Source organism: Phalacrocorax aristotelis, chromosome 5 (assembly GCF_949628215.1).
Source record: "Phalacrocorax aristotelis chromosome 5, bGulAri2.1, whole genome shotgun sequence".
In the NCBI taxonomy this organism is placed as follows: domain Eukaryota; kingdom Metazoa; phylum Chordata; class Aves; order Suliformes; family Phalacrocoracidae; genus Phalacrocorax; species Phalacrocorax aristotelis.
Genome location: NC_134280.1, coordinates 57,704,013 through 57,719,493, shown reverse-complemented (window position 1 = coordinate 57,719,493; position 15,481 = coordinate 57,704,013). Strand labels below are relative to the sequence as shown.

Here is a 15,481-nt window from a genome sequence, read left to right as displayed (position 1 = left end):
GTGCTACTTAGCAACAGCTACAACATCTCCACATTATCACCACAGTTTCCAGCAAAAATCCAAAACATAGCCCCATACTAGCTACTATGAAGAAATTTAACTCTATCCCAGCTGAAACCAGGACACTATCTGCAAGATACTTAAATACATAACCTTGGAGAACCAGGTCAGTAGGTTTTTAAGTAGAGCTCTGTTGTAATTTCAGACTTTTTAAATATCTTTGGCATGTAGCAGACTGGTAAGATTTAATACTCCCTTTTAATTTGCATTTTGTCTCCTTCCTTGTTAAAAATTCCTTGAAGCTGAGCAACAAATTACCCAGATTGGCCCTTCTTCTTGTAAGGCTTTTAAAATGTTGGCATTCTGAAACGGGGGATCAGTGGCTTTTGTGTGATGTGGCAGGAGCTTGTCTTGGGTGTGCAAGAGTGGTCTGGACTGCGGAAGCACCAGAGGAAATTGCCACTTCAAAGTTTACCATGAAACTGAGGTAAACTCTCTTCATGACGAGTAAAAGCGAGTAATGATTTTTATATGAAGGCTGTGTAAGATGCGGGGGTGCAGGATTGCTCCAATTTGTGTGGAATGGGCAGTAGTGTTCCCTTGGTTTAACTCTTCACTACCCTCAGGGGAGGGTAATGTGCAGGCACCCATGCTGATTCAGATCTTAACAGGGTGACAGACAGTGTTGCAGTGTATTGGTTCAAGTAAAACCACCAAATGGAACTGTGATGAAGCCATCCATAAACTGCATATTAAAGACTGATCGTTCCCTGCTGTTTATAATGCAGAGCATCTGTCTTAAATGTTAACTTCCAAAATATTCCTCTGTGCGCTGATAATGTGATGCTAACTGTGGGATGCAGCTTTACCATTTTCTATGCTCTATACCAAAGATACAAGCTCAGGGGTATATTAGTATGATAATACATTAACATAAAGTATACCTTTTTCTCTGCAAAAATAGGCATTTCTCCCACCACAGCTGAAGAGCAGAGGATATTGTCTGTGGAGGTTTGCATATTGTACTGCAAGTGCATTTTGACACTAGAAACTGAAGAAATGGGAAACTAGATATGTCTGGGGAGTAACTACTAATCTAAGTGTCAGGTTTGATACTGGCAGACTCTGTGGAACCAGTAGCTCAAATCTCCAGAGGGCCGGCAGAGCCCTTGACCTTCGTAGCAGGAGATGAACTGTTGTTATTGCTGAGGGTTGCTCTCAGAGAGAGGGATGGGCGAATCTTAAACGTGGAAGTGGTGCCTGTTCTGCATAGATACAGGATGTCTCAGAGCACTAATGCGTAGGAAGGTTTTCCCCTTATCTTCTTGGCCATTTAAACAGTGCTGTCTGTTGGCTTCACTCCTCTCTGAAGATGGCCATGTTTCGTCCCTCTAGTTGTTTGTGGATGCAGTATGGGGGTCTCTAGGCAGAAGACATGCAGTGTCAGCACTGGAACCATATTTTTTAAAAAATATTTTCTGTTTACTCAGGCTCTAGGAATTGTTTGTGGTGTAGCTTATTTAAAAAAAAAAACATGCTATAAGTTTTGGTTCCCAGAGGTCAGCATGTCAATTGTGAAATCAGCTGTAGGCCTTTGAACACAAGATAAATGGCCATCACTTGAAGTTGGCCAGCTGTCCTATTGACAGACCGGAGAGAGCCTAGCAAGTCTGATGTCAACCCAGCACCATCTCAGTGGCAGTACATACAGGGGGAGGCTGGGCGAATTGGGTTTTCCAGCCTGGAGAGATGGCAGCGGGGAGATGTCACTGCTTTGCAGTTCAGAGACGACTGAGCCAAACTCTTCTCAGAGGGGAGCAGAGGTTCTCACCTGTGAGAGGATTTCATGCCAGGCATTTCCATGGGAAAATAACCCCTGCCGCAGGCAGCTGTGGACAGGGTTGAGCAGAGGCAGGGTGGGTATGGGCAGTGGATGATGCAGTGACAGTCCCGCTACAATGCTGGGAGGAGAAACTGGCTGTCAGCTTCCTGTGCTGCGTTGGCTTTCAGCACAGCTCTGCCACTCCTCTGGTGTTGCCTGATGGGCCTGTTTGGAACTGGCACCGGATTTCAGCTGCAGTAGTTTGGGGAATGAAGTGAAAATAAGGCTGAACCCGCATAAAAAGTGAGAAGCCTCTGGAGAAGTAGTCTGCTGTTTAATTCTCCAAAAGCAGGGTGGCAATCGCACACCCAGCAGTTGCTGTGAAATTGCTGCTATGGCTAACCAAAAATGGGATAGATTTTCTACTTGAACTTTGGGGTGCCTGAAATGCAGATATCTGTTCTTTTTCACCCAATTCCTGTTTGAAGCAGTTCAGTTAATGACTCAAATGGATCTTGGGTTTTGCAAATACTCATTCACATGCTTCTATTAGGTTTGGATCCAGAGCAGACGTTGTTTTTCCTTATCAGATTTTTGGTTCACTGTGAATTGGGAATAAGTACACTAGTGGTATATAAAGATGAAGCAAAATAAATTAAGATTTTTATATGCACATTACCATTTCAAATACTGTTGTGTCTCAAAAAGAAAAAAAGACCATCTAGCACTTGAAGTAACGAATTACTCATCTTACGCTTTGCTGTGGCAGACCATGGCTTGCTTTAAAGTAGCATTCTTTTTTATTGCGCTTAGGTAATTTAGACACTCCTCTGAAAAGAGGTACCACATGGAGTGCAGTAGAGTTGAGGTAGATTTGAGAAAAGGATTACATTTTGCATGTGGAAGCAATGAATGTAGGCTGTAGATAAACGACACGGGTTTAGAGTGATCATTGCTGCTACAGCTTGATTATTTTTCTCAGGGGCAGGTGCTGGCTCTCTTCTTCCTTTGAAGAACTACTGTACTTGTGTCTGCACCGCATTTCATATAGCATTTGTGCTGACTTCTCTTCTTCCACTTCCTATCTGCCTCCCTTTCTCACCCAAAAGTAGCACGCTGCGATCATCTAACTTCCAAGTCTTCAGCAGTGGCAACAGGCTGCTGCAACAGGTTATGACAAGGGCCACCCTATGGCCTATGAAAATACACATATCATGTGTTTCATGCATATAAAAGCATCTGTTCCAGAGCTTTAAAAATGAGGGTTGCAGAGAGGCTGCTGTGGTGTTGGGAGCAATCAGAGCTAGGAATGATGTAGGGTTGTTCAGCAGCTCTTTAGGTTAATAAGCAAGTGTTCGTAGCTGTTCCCTGGCTGAAAGGTGTACTTGAGAGCAAGCTGGGATTGTTCCCTTGATATGCGCAGCAGAGGAGAGGAGGACATGGCAGGGCTGGAGATGTGCACTGGGAAACCAAAATGTGTTTCTTGTGTCCCAGCTAGATGTCCAACCATATTTCTCAAGTATTGCATTCACTTTATGAAAAGGCAAGGCAGGGAAAGAAGGAATCTAATACAACTTGGAAGTAATAAGGTGGACTTTGCAGCAGCCCTGTCCTTAATGACTTTTATTCTTACAAACCTGGTTTCCAGATATTTATAGTTGGTCAACTTTTTCTTAAAATATAAAAATATTTGTAGCTATTTTCTTTTGAGGGGAAATAAATTACCAGGTGTCATTTGACACTGTGGATATATTTCCTTCTCTAATAAAGAGCAAATTTTCTTTAGATTCAGTTTCTTGAACTTATAGGAAAATTGTATAGCATTGAAACGCTAGGAATTAATCTGAATAGCCAGTGTGAGGTGAAGACACTCCCTCCTCTCTAATTGGCGTGGCCTGGTGAAAGCCAGCTCTCAGGCTGCCTCCCTCACTAACTGCCCAGCCTTGTGGCAGATTGACATAATTCCCCCATCCCTGGGGAACCATAATAGAGCATTCCCTGAAGTGCTCAAAATCCTGAAGGGAAATCAGGATCCCTTTTTTTTTTTTTAAATGGGGTTTCTGGAGTGCTTCTGTTCATCTAAAGGACTGTGGGCTATTAAATAGAGGGATTTTTAAAGGTTTTTCTAATTGCCACACTTCCTCCCTCTCCTGCCTTTTAAGTGAGTTTGGACAGTTGCAGAACTTTGATTTTAAATTTGTCTACTCTCTTGAGATATCTAGGTAGGGAAAACTATTGAAACTGAAAATGGCTCTGATTAATTTTTTTTTTTTCTTCTATTTTAATATATATGTGTAGTCTACTTAAAAAGCTTTCTGGAGAACCTTTTCTAAATGGCTAATTTAAACTTGTCAGGTTTTAATTATAATCTCTCTATACACAAGTTAAGATGCTTAATGCTAGTGAAAAGTTCTGAATACAAAGCAAACCTGTGTCAAGTTGTAGAGCACTCTTACCTGTCTTAATTACTTCTGCTCTGAACTTTAACCTTAACTCTCCCATGTCTTACACATTCCCTTCTCTCATCACAACTACTTTCCTTCTGTAGAGTGCTGTAGGATCTGTCTTAACTCTGCAGAATTTTTAGTCCAGCAAAATTCTGCCATCAGACTGTGGATGTTCAGTTCCTTCTTTATCCCAGTGCAGCGTGATGCAAATTCCTGGAGCGCAGCCCTGCTGCCCTGGGTCGCCCAGAGCATGCCCTTACCTCTGCTAGAATGGACTACTTGTGGAAGATGGGATACCTCAGCTATAGGAGGGGTGCCTTGCATCCCAAACATTGTGATGACTTCTGGCCTCAGTGAAAATCGGTTCCCAGCAGCATCCGTAGTGGTTTCTGTTTGCAGTTTTACAGGTGTTTTCATAGTCCGTTTATTCATTTTTAGGACTGTGTGCCTAATTTTCTAGCTATGACCCAGCCTTTGTGACAAAGGTTAGTTGCGTGTTTTGCTTCGATAAGAATTAGTTTCACTCATGTTTTTAGAAAATTAGCCTTGAAAATACTCAGTCAGTGCGGATTCCTTCTGGAGAGTGCATTTAAAAGTTTGAATCCAAAATTGATTTGGAAGTACTCTAATCTAAAATAACCCTGATGTTAGCATTGTTGTCTGCAACTCCTGCTAGCCCTGGCGTTCCGGTTCAGTGCATTGGCACACAGTTCCCTGATGCTGTGAAATTGAGACTCATCTGGAGATACAGACTTTTCTAAAAAGGATTGCAAGGCACTTAAGACTCCTTATTTCATTAGTTCAGTGAAGGAGTTCTTTTCAGCAGTCAGGAATCTCATGATGAGGTAGACAAAAACTGAGTAAATCAAGCAGTAGAGACTCCCGTAGAAATGGAGCAGACAAAGTTTTTTGCTCAGGAAGTGTTTTGGCCTGGAAGTGTAGCATTTTTGGAGCTAAAGGGTAGTGGTTTAGAATTTCTTTTTAGTCTGAGGTTTCAGGCAAAGCATTAGTAGATACATACCCGGGCCAGACGTCAGGAGGTACGTTTTAGGAGGCTTTCAGTTCTTTGCACTGGGCTAGGTTATATGCCTTTTTTTTAAAAATTGTTTTTAACCAGGTGTAACCACCGGCATCTTCACGTATGTTGGTGAGAATCAAATGGAGCATAAATAACTAAGTTGAAGAGCAGACTTCCACTTTAAAGGAATCGGTTGTTGCACAAAGCAGTGGTAATGATCCAGAGGAACAGGATGCATTGAAGAGAAGAGTGAAGTGTGAGTACCATCCAAAGTGCAGGCAGCAGGTCATAAATTCTTGTAGTGGTGGTGGTCTGAAATTCAAGGAATAGGATTAGAGAGCTCCTGTAGGCTAATGAAAACAGCTCCCTTAGGATCAGCTTGAATTCAACTCAGTGGTCAACCGTAAGAGGAATCTCTCGTGCAATTCCGACTTCTCACCCATACTCTGAATACGGCAATGCTCCTGAATGCTTAATAGAGAAGAATATGCTCCATTACAGTATATTTCATATGACTTCTAAAATGCTTTAATGAAAACTAAATGTCATGCTAACTTGCCCCAAAACCTTAGTGCTCACTTTATTCTGGAATATATGGTGAATTGCAGCACAGTTTTTAAAGCTTTTCTAGAGCATTTCACAAAAAAAGAAACAGAAGGGAAAAAAAGAGAGTCTTGCAGTTTTATTTGGGTCTTTCCTGTTGTCCAGGGTAATAGAGCTCAAATCCTGTCTCTATATGTCACCTCAAAGGAACTCATTATAGAATGACTATAAAACAGCTAATGCCAAGAAACCACTTTTAATTCTTATCAGCATAATTTCTTGTAAAGACGGGTAGCATATAACGGCCAGCTGTGGCTTGCGAGCCCTGCTTAATCAGTTGTGAATAACAAAAATTAATTTGCGGCATATAGTTACTAGCCAGCTGCAACTATAACAAATGTTTAATGAATGAACAGTATTCCACTGGGATCTGCATACCTTTCCCTGTGAATGAAAGGGGAAATGGTCAAGAGCAGGACTTTCTCTGTCCTAATTGTAGTAGCAAAATAGGGTAGAGTAAAACTTGTCTGTGGAAGCAAACTGTGGCTAAGTAAGACAGGCTAGACCTCAGTAAACAGAAGAACAGAAGCAACGAAAGCATTTAGCCTCTGCTTTCTCTGTCTTCTCTATCTTCATGGCATTAGGAGAACAACTTTAGTTGATATTATTTGCAAGGTACAGCAAGTTCTCTCTGACAAACTTCACCCTGCCCTTTTTCTAATCTTGAAATATTAAACTGCTTTTGCCAGAGCAGTCAAGTGAGAAGGGCGCTGTGCTCTCTGAGATCAGTGGTGGGATGGGAAGGATCATTCCAATTGTTGGTGGGTATACTTTGTATAAACATCTAGGGTCTTTGTTAAACTGCATGCAAGGCCAGGATATCCAGGGACCTCCTGTAGTCTGAGCATCTGCATTACAGAAGTCACAGTCTTTTGTCTGGTCATCCTCAGACAGGAGCTGTAACTGGGCACAAGGTACTCTTGTTCCCTTTCTGGCTAGTGCTAGAAAGGGCAAGCCAGTGCTGGCTTACGCTCTTCTCTGCCTCTCAACCACCTCCAGTTGGGCAGAGGAGTGTGGAAGGGAGCAAGGCAAAACATCCAGGAGCTTGTAGTAGAAATTTCAAGGTAATTTCAGGTCCCTGAAGTTTGGCTAGGCATTCCTGTGTTGACTGCAGGTGTGGTCTAGATAAATCCAGTAAAGTTGCACTAGATGTGAACCATTTTGGCACCTTTTCTGAGACTTATTCATGTACAGCTGAAGCTTATCAAAGCACCTCCACGAATTCCATGGCTTTCCTATGTTTCCAACCTTTCAGGAGGTTGTATAGTGTCACTGAAAACTTCAGGGCTTGCAAAAGGTTAGGGTATTGTTTCTATCCAGGATTATACAAATTCCACTTCCTAAATCAGTAATTATTTATTGGTTACTTGTGCAGTGATCACCAATGGAAAATTGAGATTGAGAGTCTCCTATCTGTCCACACCCAGAGACTTAACAAAGAAACTTGGAACTGTGACCACCTTGGTCCCTCTCTTATACAACAAGAAAAAGATACCACTTTGAAATAATGGGGGGTGTGTGTGTGTGTGTGTGTGTGTGGATAGGATGCTCTCTTAACCTTGGTTTTACTTTGCTACTTTCATGAGACAGAATTCCAGTCTGCTTTATTTTTTAAGTCAGCAAACTGATTATATATTGTAAAAGATCAGTGTTTTCATGGGTGAGTAGTAATTACTGAGTAATGGCTTAAAACATTTCCTGAAGGAACATAAAGCTGGTTTTAAAAGTCAAGAGTACATTAAAAGGATTACCATGTAGATTTGATTTTTAGATAACACTAAAATGGATCCCAAATGGACTTATGAAAAGGGATGCTATCTCTTTAATGGAAAGTGCATGGTCTGACAGCTCAGCATGCAAATGGTCCTGCAAAGGACTGTCTGTTGTGTTTTTTCCTTTCAACAAGAAAAGAAGGAAATAGCTCTCCTTGCCCTTCTTCTTTCAACTTTTAGTAGCAGGTGGGTTGGTCTGGTTTTGCTAGGAAAGGGAGACAGGCTAGGTTTGGGGAATAACTGCATCTTTCTGAATGACTAGGGAGGTGTATCTCAACTTCTAGAAGGTCAGGAGCAATTGTATCTCTTACATGGATTACATTAAGTAGATAGACTCCCTCTGCATTCTCTATAGGTGAATCTTTACTCGTCTCCTGGAAACAAAAAAAAAAAAGCAAATAAATTTTAGTCCTTGTATATTTACTTTACTAATATTGTGCAGGCATGAGCATCAAAGCTTGGCTTTGCAGTTAAGTTTGGACAGGGGCAGGAGGGCTGTTATTTTCATACTACAATAACTTGCAATTCATATTTCATTAAATACAGAGCACCAGGATTCCAAATTCTTTTGTGGTATTGCACAAATTATTACAGGCTCCAAAAGTCTTGAGGAATTTCTATAAGCCTGTGAAAGCTTTAGATTGGATAGTGATCATTGCCTGCATTAAGGCCTGTGACAGATTGCTTCATCAGTGTACACAGAGCAGAACATCAAATGGCCATTTGGCAGTGGGCACTGAAATTCTATTAAGGTTGCCGAAAGCTTAGGTTGACATTGTATATGTCTGCAAAGAGGCAGAAGAAAAGATGATGGTGATGATGATCGTGCAATGATATAGTTCTCTTCTCCTTAAAATATTCACATATATAGCATACCAAATCTGTCAGGGTGATGGTAATGTTTCGCTGCTAAATCTGAGCTCTGCTACATTGCACATCTTTGCATATGTCTTGAAACCTCAGTAGTAATACGTTGAACAGTGCATTTTAACTGGAAGATGAGAATTGTGTAGTATTACACATGTGTCTGTAAATAATTGACTTAAGTTTTTACTTCTCACAGTCTTTGGGATTTTTAACTTGATATATGTTTTTTTCTATTTTATTTTCTTTCCCTTTGGGGGAGGGCAAAAAACTCCCTGTATTTAACATTGGTACATAGGTTATTCTTAAATGAGCTGCAAAATGAGGGATGAGGTCTCACCTTTGTGATCATCTGACTCAGAGACTCGTCTTCCATTGGTTTGCTTTGACACAGTCTCCTTCCCTGGAGATATTCAAAACCCACCTGGATGCGTTCCTGTGCCCCCTGCTCTGGGTGTGCCTGCTCAAGCAGGGGGGGTTGGACGAGATGATCTCCAGAGGTCCCTGCCAACCCCTGCCATTCTGTGACACCCAAACCCCCCCAAACAGAAAACTCTGAAGTTTAGTGTCTTTCCAGTGGTCACCTGCAAGTCAGTGGAATATTGAGGAATATAGAAAGAATTCCAGGCTAGTCATCCCTTATAATCATTTTCTCATCTGTGGTGGTGTTATACTGCTGGAAAGGTGGCTTGAGGGTAGTCTCTCCATTGCCAGACTTTTTTCTACTGCAGACACTGAAGGAGGGAACTGGCCACCAAAGATCAGGACCTTTGCCAGACTGTAGGCCACTAAATTGTGATTAATTGAGAAAACTTGATCAGAATGTTCTCAGGATAGGTTGAAGGTGGAAGAAATCTGCATGTCTCTCTACTGTTCCCAGGGCTTCCAACAGTAAAAATGGATTTTACTGAAACACTACATGTGCTAAGAATAAGCTTTGGACATATGCCAATTATGAAAAATTAAAGCTCAAACAAGCATATTTTATGAGCACAGGGAAAATGTTGCTTACTGGAATGATTTATAGAAACTGTTTTGCAGCATCAATTATTATGTTTTGCATTCTGTCCTGCTGCCATGTGTTCCTTTATAGCTACAGGTTGTCGTCTGGACGGAGGAACTCTGTAATAGAGAGAGCCTTAAATCAGGTACTGGAAGACTCAAAACTTTTGGGGAAAATGAAAATTTAGATTCTAAACCTAAACCTTGTGTCCTGAATCAGGACCTACCTTGGTACAGATTCAAAGACCGTGATTGATTATTTTGGGTACCTGGGTGTATCTGAGCAAATGGTTTGAAAACAGGATCTCTATATGGGAGACTGGAGGGGAAGTTAAGCCACTCATGAAGCTTTGGGTCACATTTAGGCAGCTGAAACTGCCAGGGAACACTAGAGTCTAAATTATGTTTCTCTAAAGCTTGTTCTGAACTGTAGGGCCAAAACAATTGCTGTGGTACTGGGAGGAGGACTATAGCACAGATAAAATAGAAGCACTGATCAAAATGTTGTTTCCCCTATTAACTGCCCTCTCCAACTACTTTTTTGCCATGCATGGGAAATACGTTCAGTAATGATTCAGAAGAAAGAATACCACAAATGAATTGCTAAAGCCACTGTAAAAATCACGTGCTGTATATTGCAGCATGAAACTGGAAACAAAAAAAGATTGTGGTTACTCATTGAATAATTTTGATGAATGGTCTATGGCTTGTTCATAAGCATTTAGTTGCAGGTACTCGGTGTTCCAAATGTAATGTTTTAATTGGATATACAAATGACATGATGAGTTTCACCTTGCTGTCCATAATTCTTCAAATGAAATTCTTGGTGAAGATGCCTGAGACAGCGTACTCTCAGTTCAGTGGAAGTGCATGGTTTAACTTGTTTCACAGGGTGTAATATTCATAGAAGGTGAGTAATACAATACTGGGAACACAAAGTGAGTTCCTTTTTAAGGGAATGAAATTCACTGCATCTTTTTGGCAATGACTGTCTGCATTTACTTAAATGGGTGATGCAGGGCTCTAATGCTTTTAAACGATATCAGATCCCCTGATAAAAGACATAAGACTGCAGCTTATTTATTGTGATGAGACAGGAGTTAATAAGATTACTCCTACTCTTCAGTTACTTTTTCATCTTTTGCAGCCAAATGCTGGGGTTTTTGTTAGCAGGCAAAAGGAGGTCAGCTCATTTAAAGAGTGTTGATGCTAGAAATAAACGTTTTTTCCCCTCAAGTGGAACTCTGAAACCTAGGCTTAGCTGCCTAACTGCCAAAACTCCAGTCTTTAAACCAGAATTGCTTTTAGCGCTGGAATGCTGCATCCCTATAATAATCACTTATGTAAATTAAAAAAAAAAAAAAAGGAAAAGAAAAAAAGAAGTGTACCATAAACTTGTAATAACTGTGGTCTTTGGCAGAAGGGTTGTTCATAAATGTGGTAACTATCTGAAAAGCACTGCACAAGCAAGAATTTGTGGTGGAGAATAAATACGTAATTCCAGTACTCTGTTGTGCAAGGTGCTGTACGACTGTATAGGAAGCACTGCGCTGGAGTGGCTGTCACAAACCTTTCTGGGAGTGGATACACTTTGTGTGTGCGTGTAGTTATCTGCTTTGTCATCGAGCAAGCTTTTATGGTAAAAGTAGATAATCTGTGGGAAAGTGGGTTTTAAAGAAAAAAAACCAAAACCAACAAAAAACCCAAAGCAAAACAAAAAAAGCCAAACAAACAAAAAAAACAAACCCAAAGAAACCCCAAAAACTTGCAGAGGGAAAGAGTTAAAGCCATCTGCCTGAAAGCCTTGTGTAAAACACACACACTATGTTGGGGAAATAAGCCAATTATGTGTGCTTCACAGGAGGTGGGGGACTGACCTTTGTGTATAATTAGTTCTTTTATTTAAAGCAAAGATTTTGAATAGAATAACTAATTAGCTGTCATAAACGGCAAATTGAAGATTTTGGCCAGATTCCTTGGGGAGTGTGGGAGGACGTCCCTCCTCCCACCCCATACTGTACGCTCTCACTCTCCTCATTAGGGTTGTTTTTAGTTCTCTGCAGTGGTAATGAGGAGTGCAGTGGCGGCACTTCTCGGAGCCCCCTCTAACAAGGCATGAAATGCAGGTGGAGAACTGCCTTCAGCTCCCGCCGCTTTCACTCAGCACATGTGGGTGTAGCAGAGGGCTCGGGTGGGAGAGGGGAAGCCCGAGGGGTGCTGTGGGAAGTCGGAGGGGGGTCTGAAAAGCCCTGGTGATATCACCTGTGTTCTATGCTCTGGACTTGACTGTATAAAATACAGGCAAGCTGCAAAGCCTTGAGGCATATATCATTAGCCAGCAGTCCCGCATTACTCTTTCAGACCAATTAACCTTTAGAGTTGCATTAAAGAAATTAGGTGGTGAACTTCAATGCTTTCAGAGGGGACCGGTAGCTCTCTTGCAGACCTGAGCACTGTGGAGCCGTACGCCATAGGACCATTGCAGATAACTGTTATTTAAAAGGTCTACCATTTATAAAAAGTTCCCAGGCTCTCTTGGAAACGAGGCTTTATGAACAGTGCCCTTAAAGGAACTGCAGCTGATTGCCATGTGAATAGAAATATCAGTAAAATGGCTTAGAAAAATTTAGAGGTGTACTTAGTGGACACTTGTGTTATAAAGCCAGCTGAATAATTTTACAGCATGACCCCCACTGAGAAGATACAGGCTGATTAAAGTCAGTTTGTCCGACTGTGAATAGAGGTAAAGTTTAGATTACTCACTGCAAAAACAGCCTCTTTAGACACAACCATAAATTTCAGCATGTCCAGAGGTGGTGTCTATAATTTTTTAATGTGCATTGGAGCTCCGAGCACTCAGAACAGGTTTTGTTTTGTATTTACCAGCAGCAAGTCTATTAAGTTGTAAAGGGCAAAGAAGGGAGCGTAGGTAGCCAAAACCAGACAGGCTTCATCTACTGTTTCTAAGAAAAGATAGCAATGGATGGCTAGCAACAGGAGAGGAGAGCAACTTTCAGAATTCTGTAATCAGTCAGTATTCCCTTTGTGATCATGTATTTTCATGGGTGAGTGAGCAGTTGTTAATTTTCCAATGCCTGCAACATGACTTCTCATTTTCTAATCCTTGCCCGCAGAGCGCACGTGGAATTTGTTGAAGGTGAGCCCTTTGGTTCTTGACAGCCCCAGTTAGACACCACATGCCCCTGATTAAATTGAACTAAGTATCTTGGCATTTTTTAGGTAAGTACTGGGGAAAAATCTACATAGAAAAATGAAGCAGTATTGCAGATTTGCAGTGAGGAAATTTCCAAAAAGAAAGATCAGCTCTCCAGGTGGTTTCTGCCTGCAAAGCCCAGGCTGCTTGGGGTTTGCTGGAAGTGAGGCAGGAGGAGGAAAGCGGGCTTTGGTGTTGGCTGTGTCCTCTCTCTGCAAGCCTCCGACAATGAAAGGGGTTAAGATTCTGAGATGCTGCTCTCTTGTTTCTTGGAAATGACATGGCAAGCATGTGAGGAACCCTTGGTGATCAAGTTTGGCAGTTTTTGAAATTTTGTTTCACGCCTTGCCTGCTGTGTCAGCTCACCAGCTAATTGCAGCTGCAACTTTCTGTAGTGGTGTGTGTGCTCCGTGCAGACCGGTTGGTTGGGATGTCGGAGGGAAGCCTCACAGACCAAAATGTAATTTCAAAACACTGAACCTGAGCAGCAGAGGCTGACCTTGCTCGTTATTATCTGAGTAGGAATAGCAGCTTTGAACATCATATGATCTCTGAAATGGTACCTTTTTTCATTAGAAAGCCCCCTGCTGAACACTGACCAAATACATAGCTTTATTCCTCGCTTAAGGTACTGTTTAAAAATACATATATGTATCTGTTCCTTAGCTAGTTATTAGAAGAATATCAAAGTCTTGTGTTCCCCTTATTCGCAGAAGCCTCTTAAGACAATGGTGTGCTTGCAGTAGTAGGGAACCGAGATGGTGGCAGTGAGTGAGGGCTGCCAGGGCCACAGATGGAACAAGAACCGCCGCTACAGCCAGCCCACAGCTGTCCAGACCTACTTGCCACCTCAGGAGACCCTCCACCCCTGCTAACCTGCCCTTACCGGTCAAATCAACCTCACCTAATGGTCTAGTCAGAGTTTCATCGCTGCTGCTGTTTCAGTGGCCCCTTGCTCTGGGTGAGGAGAGCTGTAACTCTGAAAGGGCACTGGTTTCAAAAGCACTCAAGGGCCTTGGGAAGTCCCGTCTGGCTGAAGATCTTGCATTTCTGAATCGCAGAGATGACCTCAAACCCCACCCATGCAGCAGTTCTCTTGTGAGGGGGTTTAAGGGGCTCTGGTGATCTAGAATCTGCATTCTGAAATCTGCAGCACCCCCAGATGCAGAATCCTCGAGTTACCTAGATGAACCTTGCAAAAGAATTGTATGATGGCACCCCCCCACTTCGTAAGAAATCCTCTTCTGCCGCTAAGGGTACACAGCTCACATTTAGAGAGCCTGTTTGGGGGGTGGGTAATGACTCACTGGTGTCCAGGGCTCCTATCTTAAAATACAATTTGCACATCTAGGTTTTAGTTTTCATAGGTGCGAACTACTTTCTTTCATCACTGGTACTGATCTTACACAGTTTGCAAATGCAAATTCATGTATGTGCCCTCCTCTGCCTCCAAATAAGGCAAACTCTTCTCACAATGTGCTGTTTGCCTTGCATGAAGTCGGAGAGAGCATGGTATGAAGGCTTTAAGTTTTCTGAAAAAGAAATTACTCAAAAAGTGAAGCTTCTCTTTGCTCCTGAAATGTACTCTGCATAAAGGAAAAAAAAAAAGTGCTGTGTTCAGAACCTAGGGGCCACTTCTGTCATTCTTACAAGAAACTCTCACCAGGAACACAAGACTTCTGCAGTTTGACCTCCAGCACCCACAGTGTATTGCACTTCTGACACTTCCCTCTCTTTCCAAACATGCAGTTATTTCTCTCTGGCTGTGTACGTACCATTTCTCTCAGGAGCATTACAGGTTGCGTATGTGGCAGGCAAACGTGGATTTAAGTTTTCACTTAATTATTTCATATTTGTCACTGGCATGAAAAGTTTGCTTGTATCGACTTGTGAGCAGATTTCAAGTGTGCCGCAGCAAAGAGCAGGAGGGCTCTTTAAGCCTTGAGGGTTTTTGAATGTTACTTGACCTGTCTCCATGCTGCTGAGACTACTTTGATAACAAATGGATCAATACCTCCCTGTTTGTGTAGAGGTGTCTTAAGTGCTATTGTCGTCTGCTTGCAGCTCTGACAAAGCAATTATTACTGTAGGAGTGGTGGGTTTTACATGTGCTGAGCGCTAGCCACCGTCAGGTCACCCTGGCTTTTAAGGAAAGCAGCAAACGTCACTTACTACAGCAGCACTGTCGAGGTCCTCTCCGGTTAAGGGACTGTTAATAATTCCATTATGAAGCTGCTACTTTCTGGGACATCCAACGCTTCCTATAGAAATGGTGGCTTAACTTTGTGTAAGAGTATATAACCAGCAACACCCACTACTCTAGCCAGAGTTTCCCCAGTTGTCTTCTCTGCGTTGGTTAAGCCCACAGCATTCTTGTTACAGGCCCAGCATTTCCATTTTTTAGCGACTGACACTAGTAAAAACAAAAATCAGTAATAACGCAAAATCAAGGCTCTAGAGAAAATGGGATTCTGGTGTCCCAGTGAGTTCATTTCTTCTTTCAACATTTCCTGTTCCCTTCTTCCCCCACAGTACAATCCTTGTTTATTTTTCCACCTTGCCTGTTGATTCCATAAAATCGTCCCCTGCCTCCTTCTTAAACTGAGAAGGGCGGCAGGTCTCACACCCATGTCCATGCTCACCATGGGAGGCACTAATGCTTGGAGGAGAGGAAAAAGCTGGAGACAGCAGCGTGAGGAAGGTGGCCACAGTCATCTCCACCAGTCTAGTGCCTCGAGT

The 15,481-nt window shown here is 42.2% G+C and overlaps 1 protein-coding gene across 9 annotated transcripts in view; it reads left to right on the top strand.

Annotated features, from left to right (window-relative positions):
* Positions 1-15,481, top strand: part of LMO1 (LIM domain only 1) — a 71,115-nt gene that overhangs the window by 37,478 nt on the left and 18,156 nt on the right. The gene's annotated exons all lie outside the window — the stretch shown is intronic.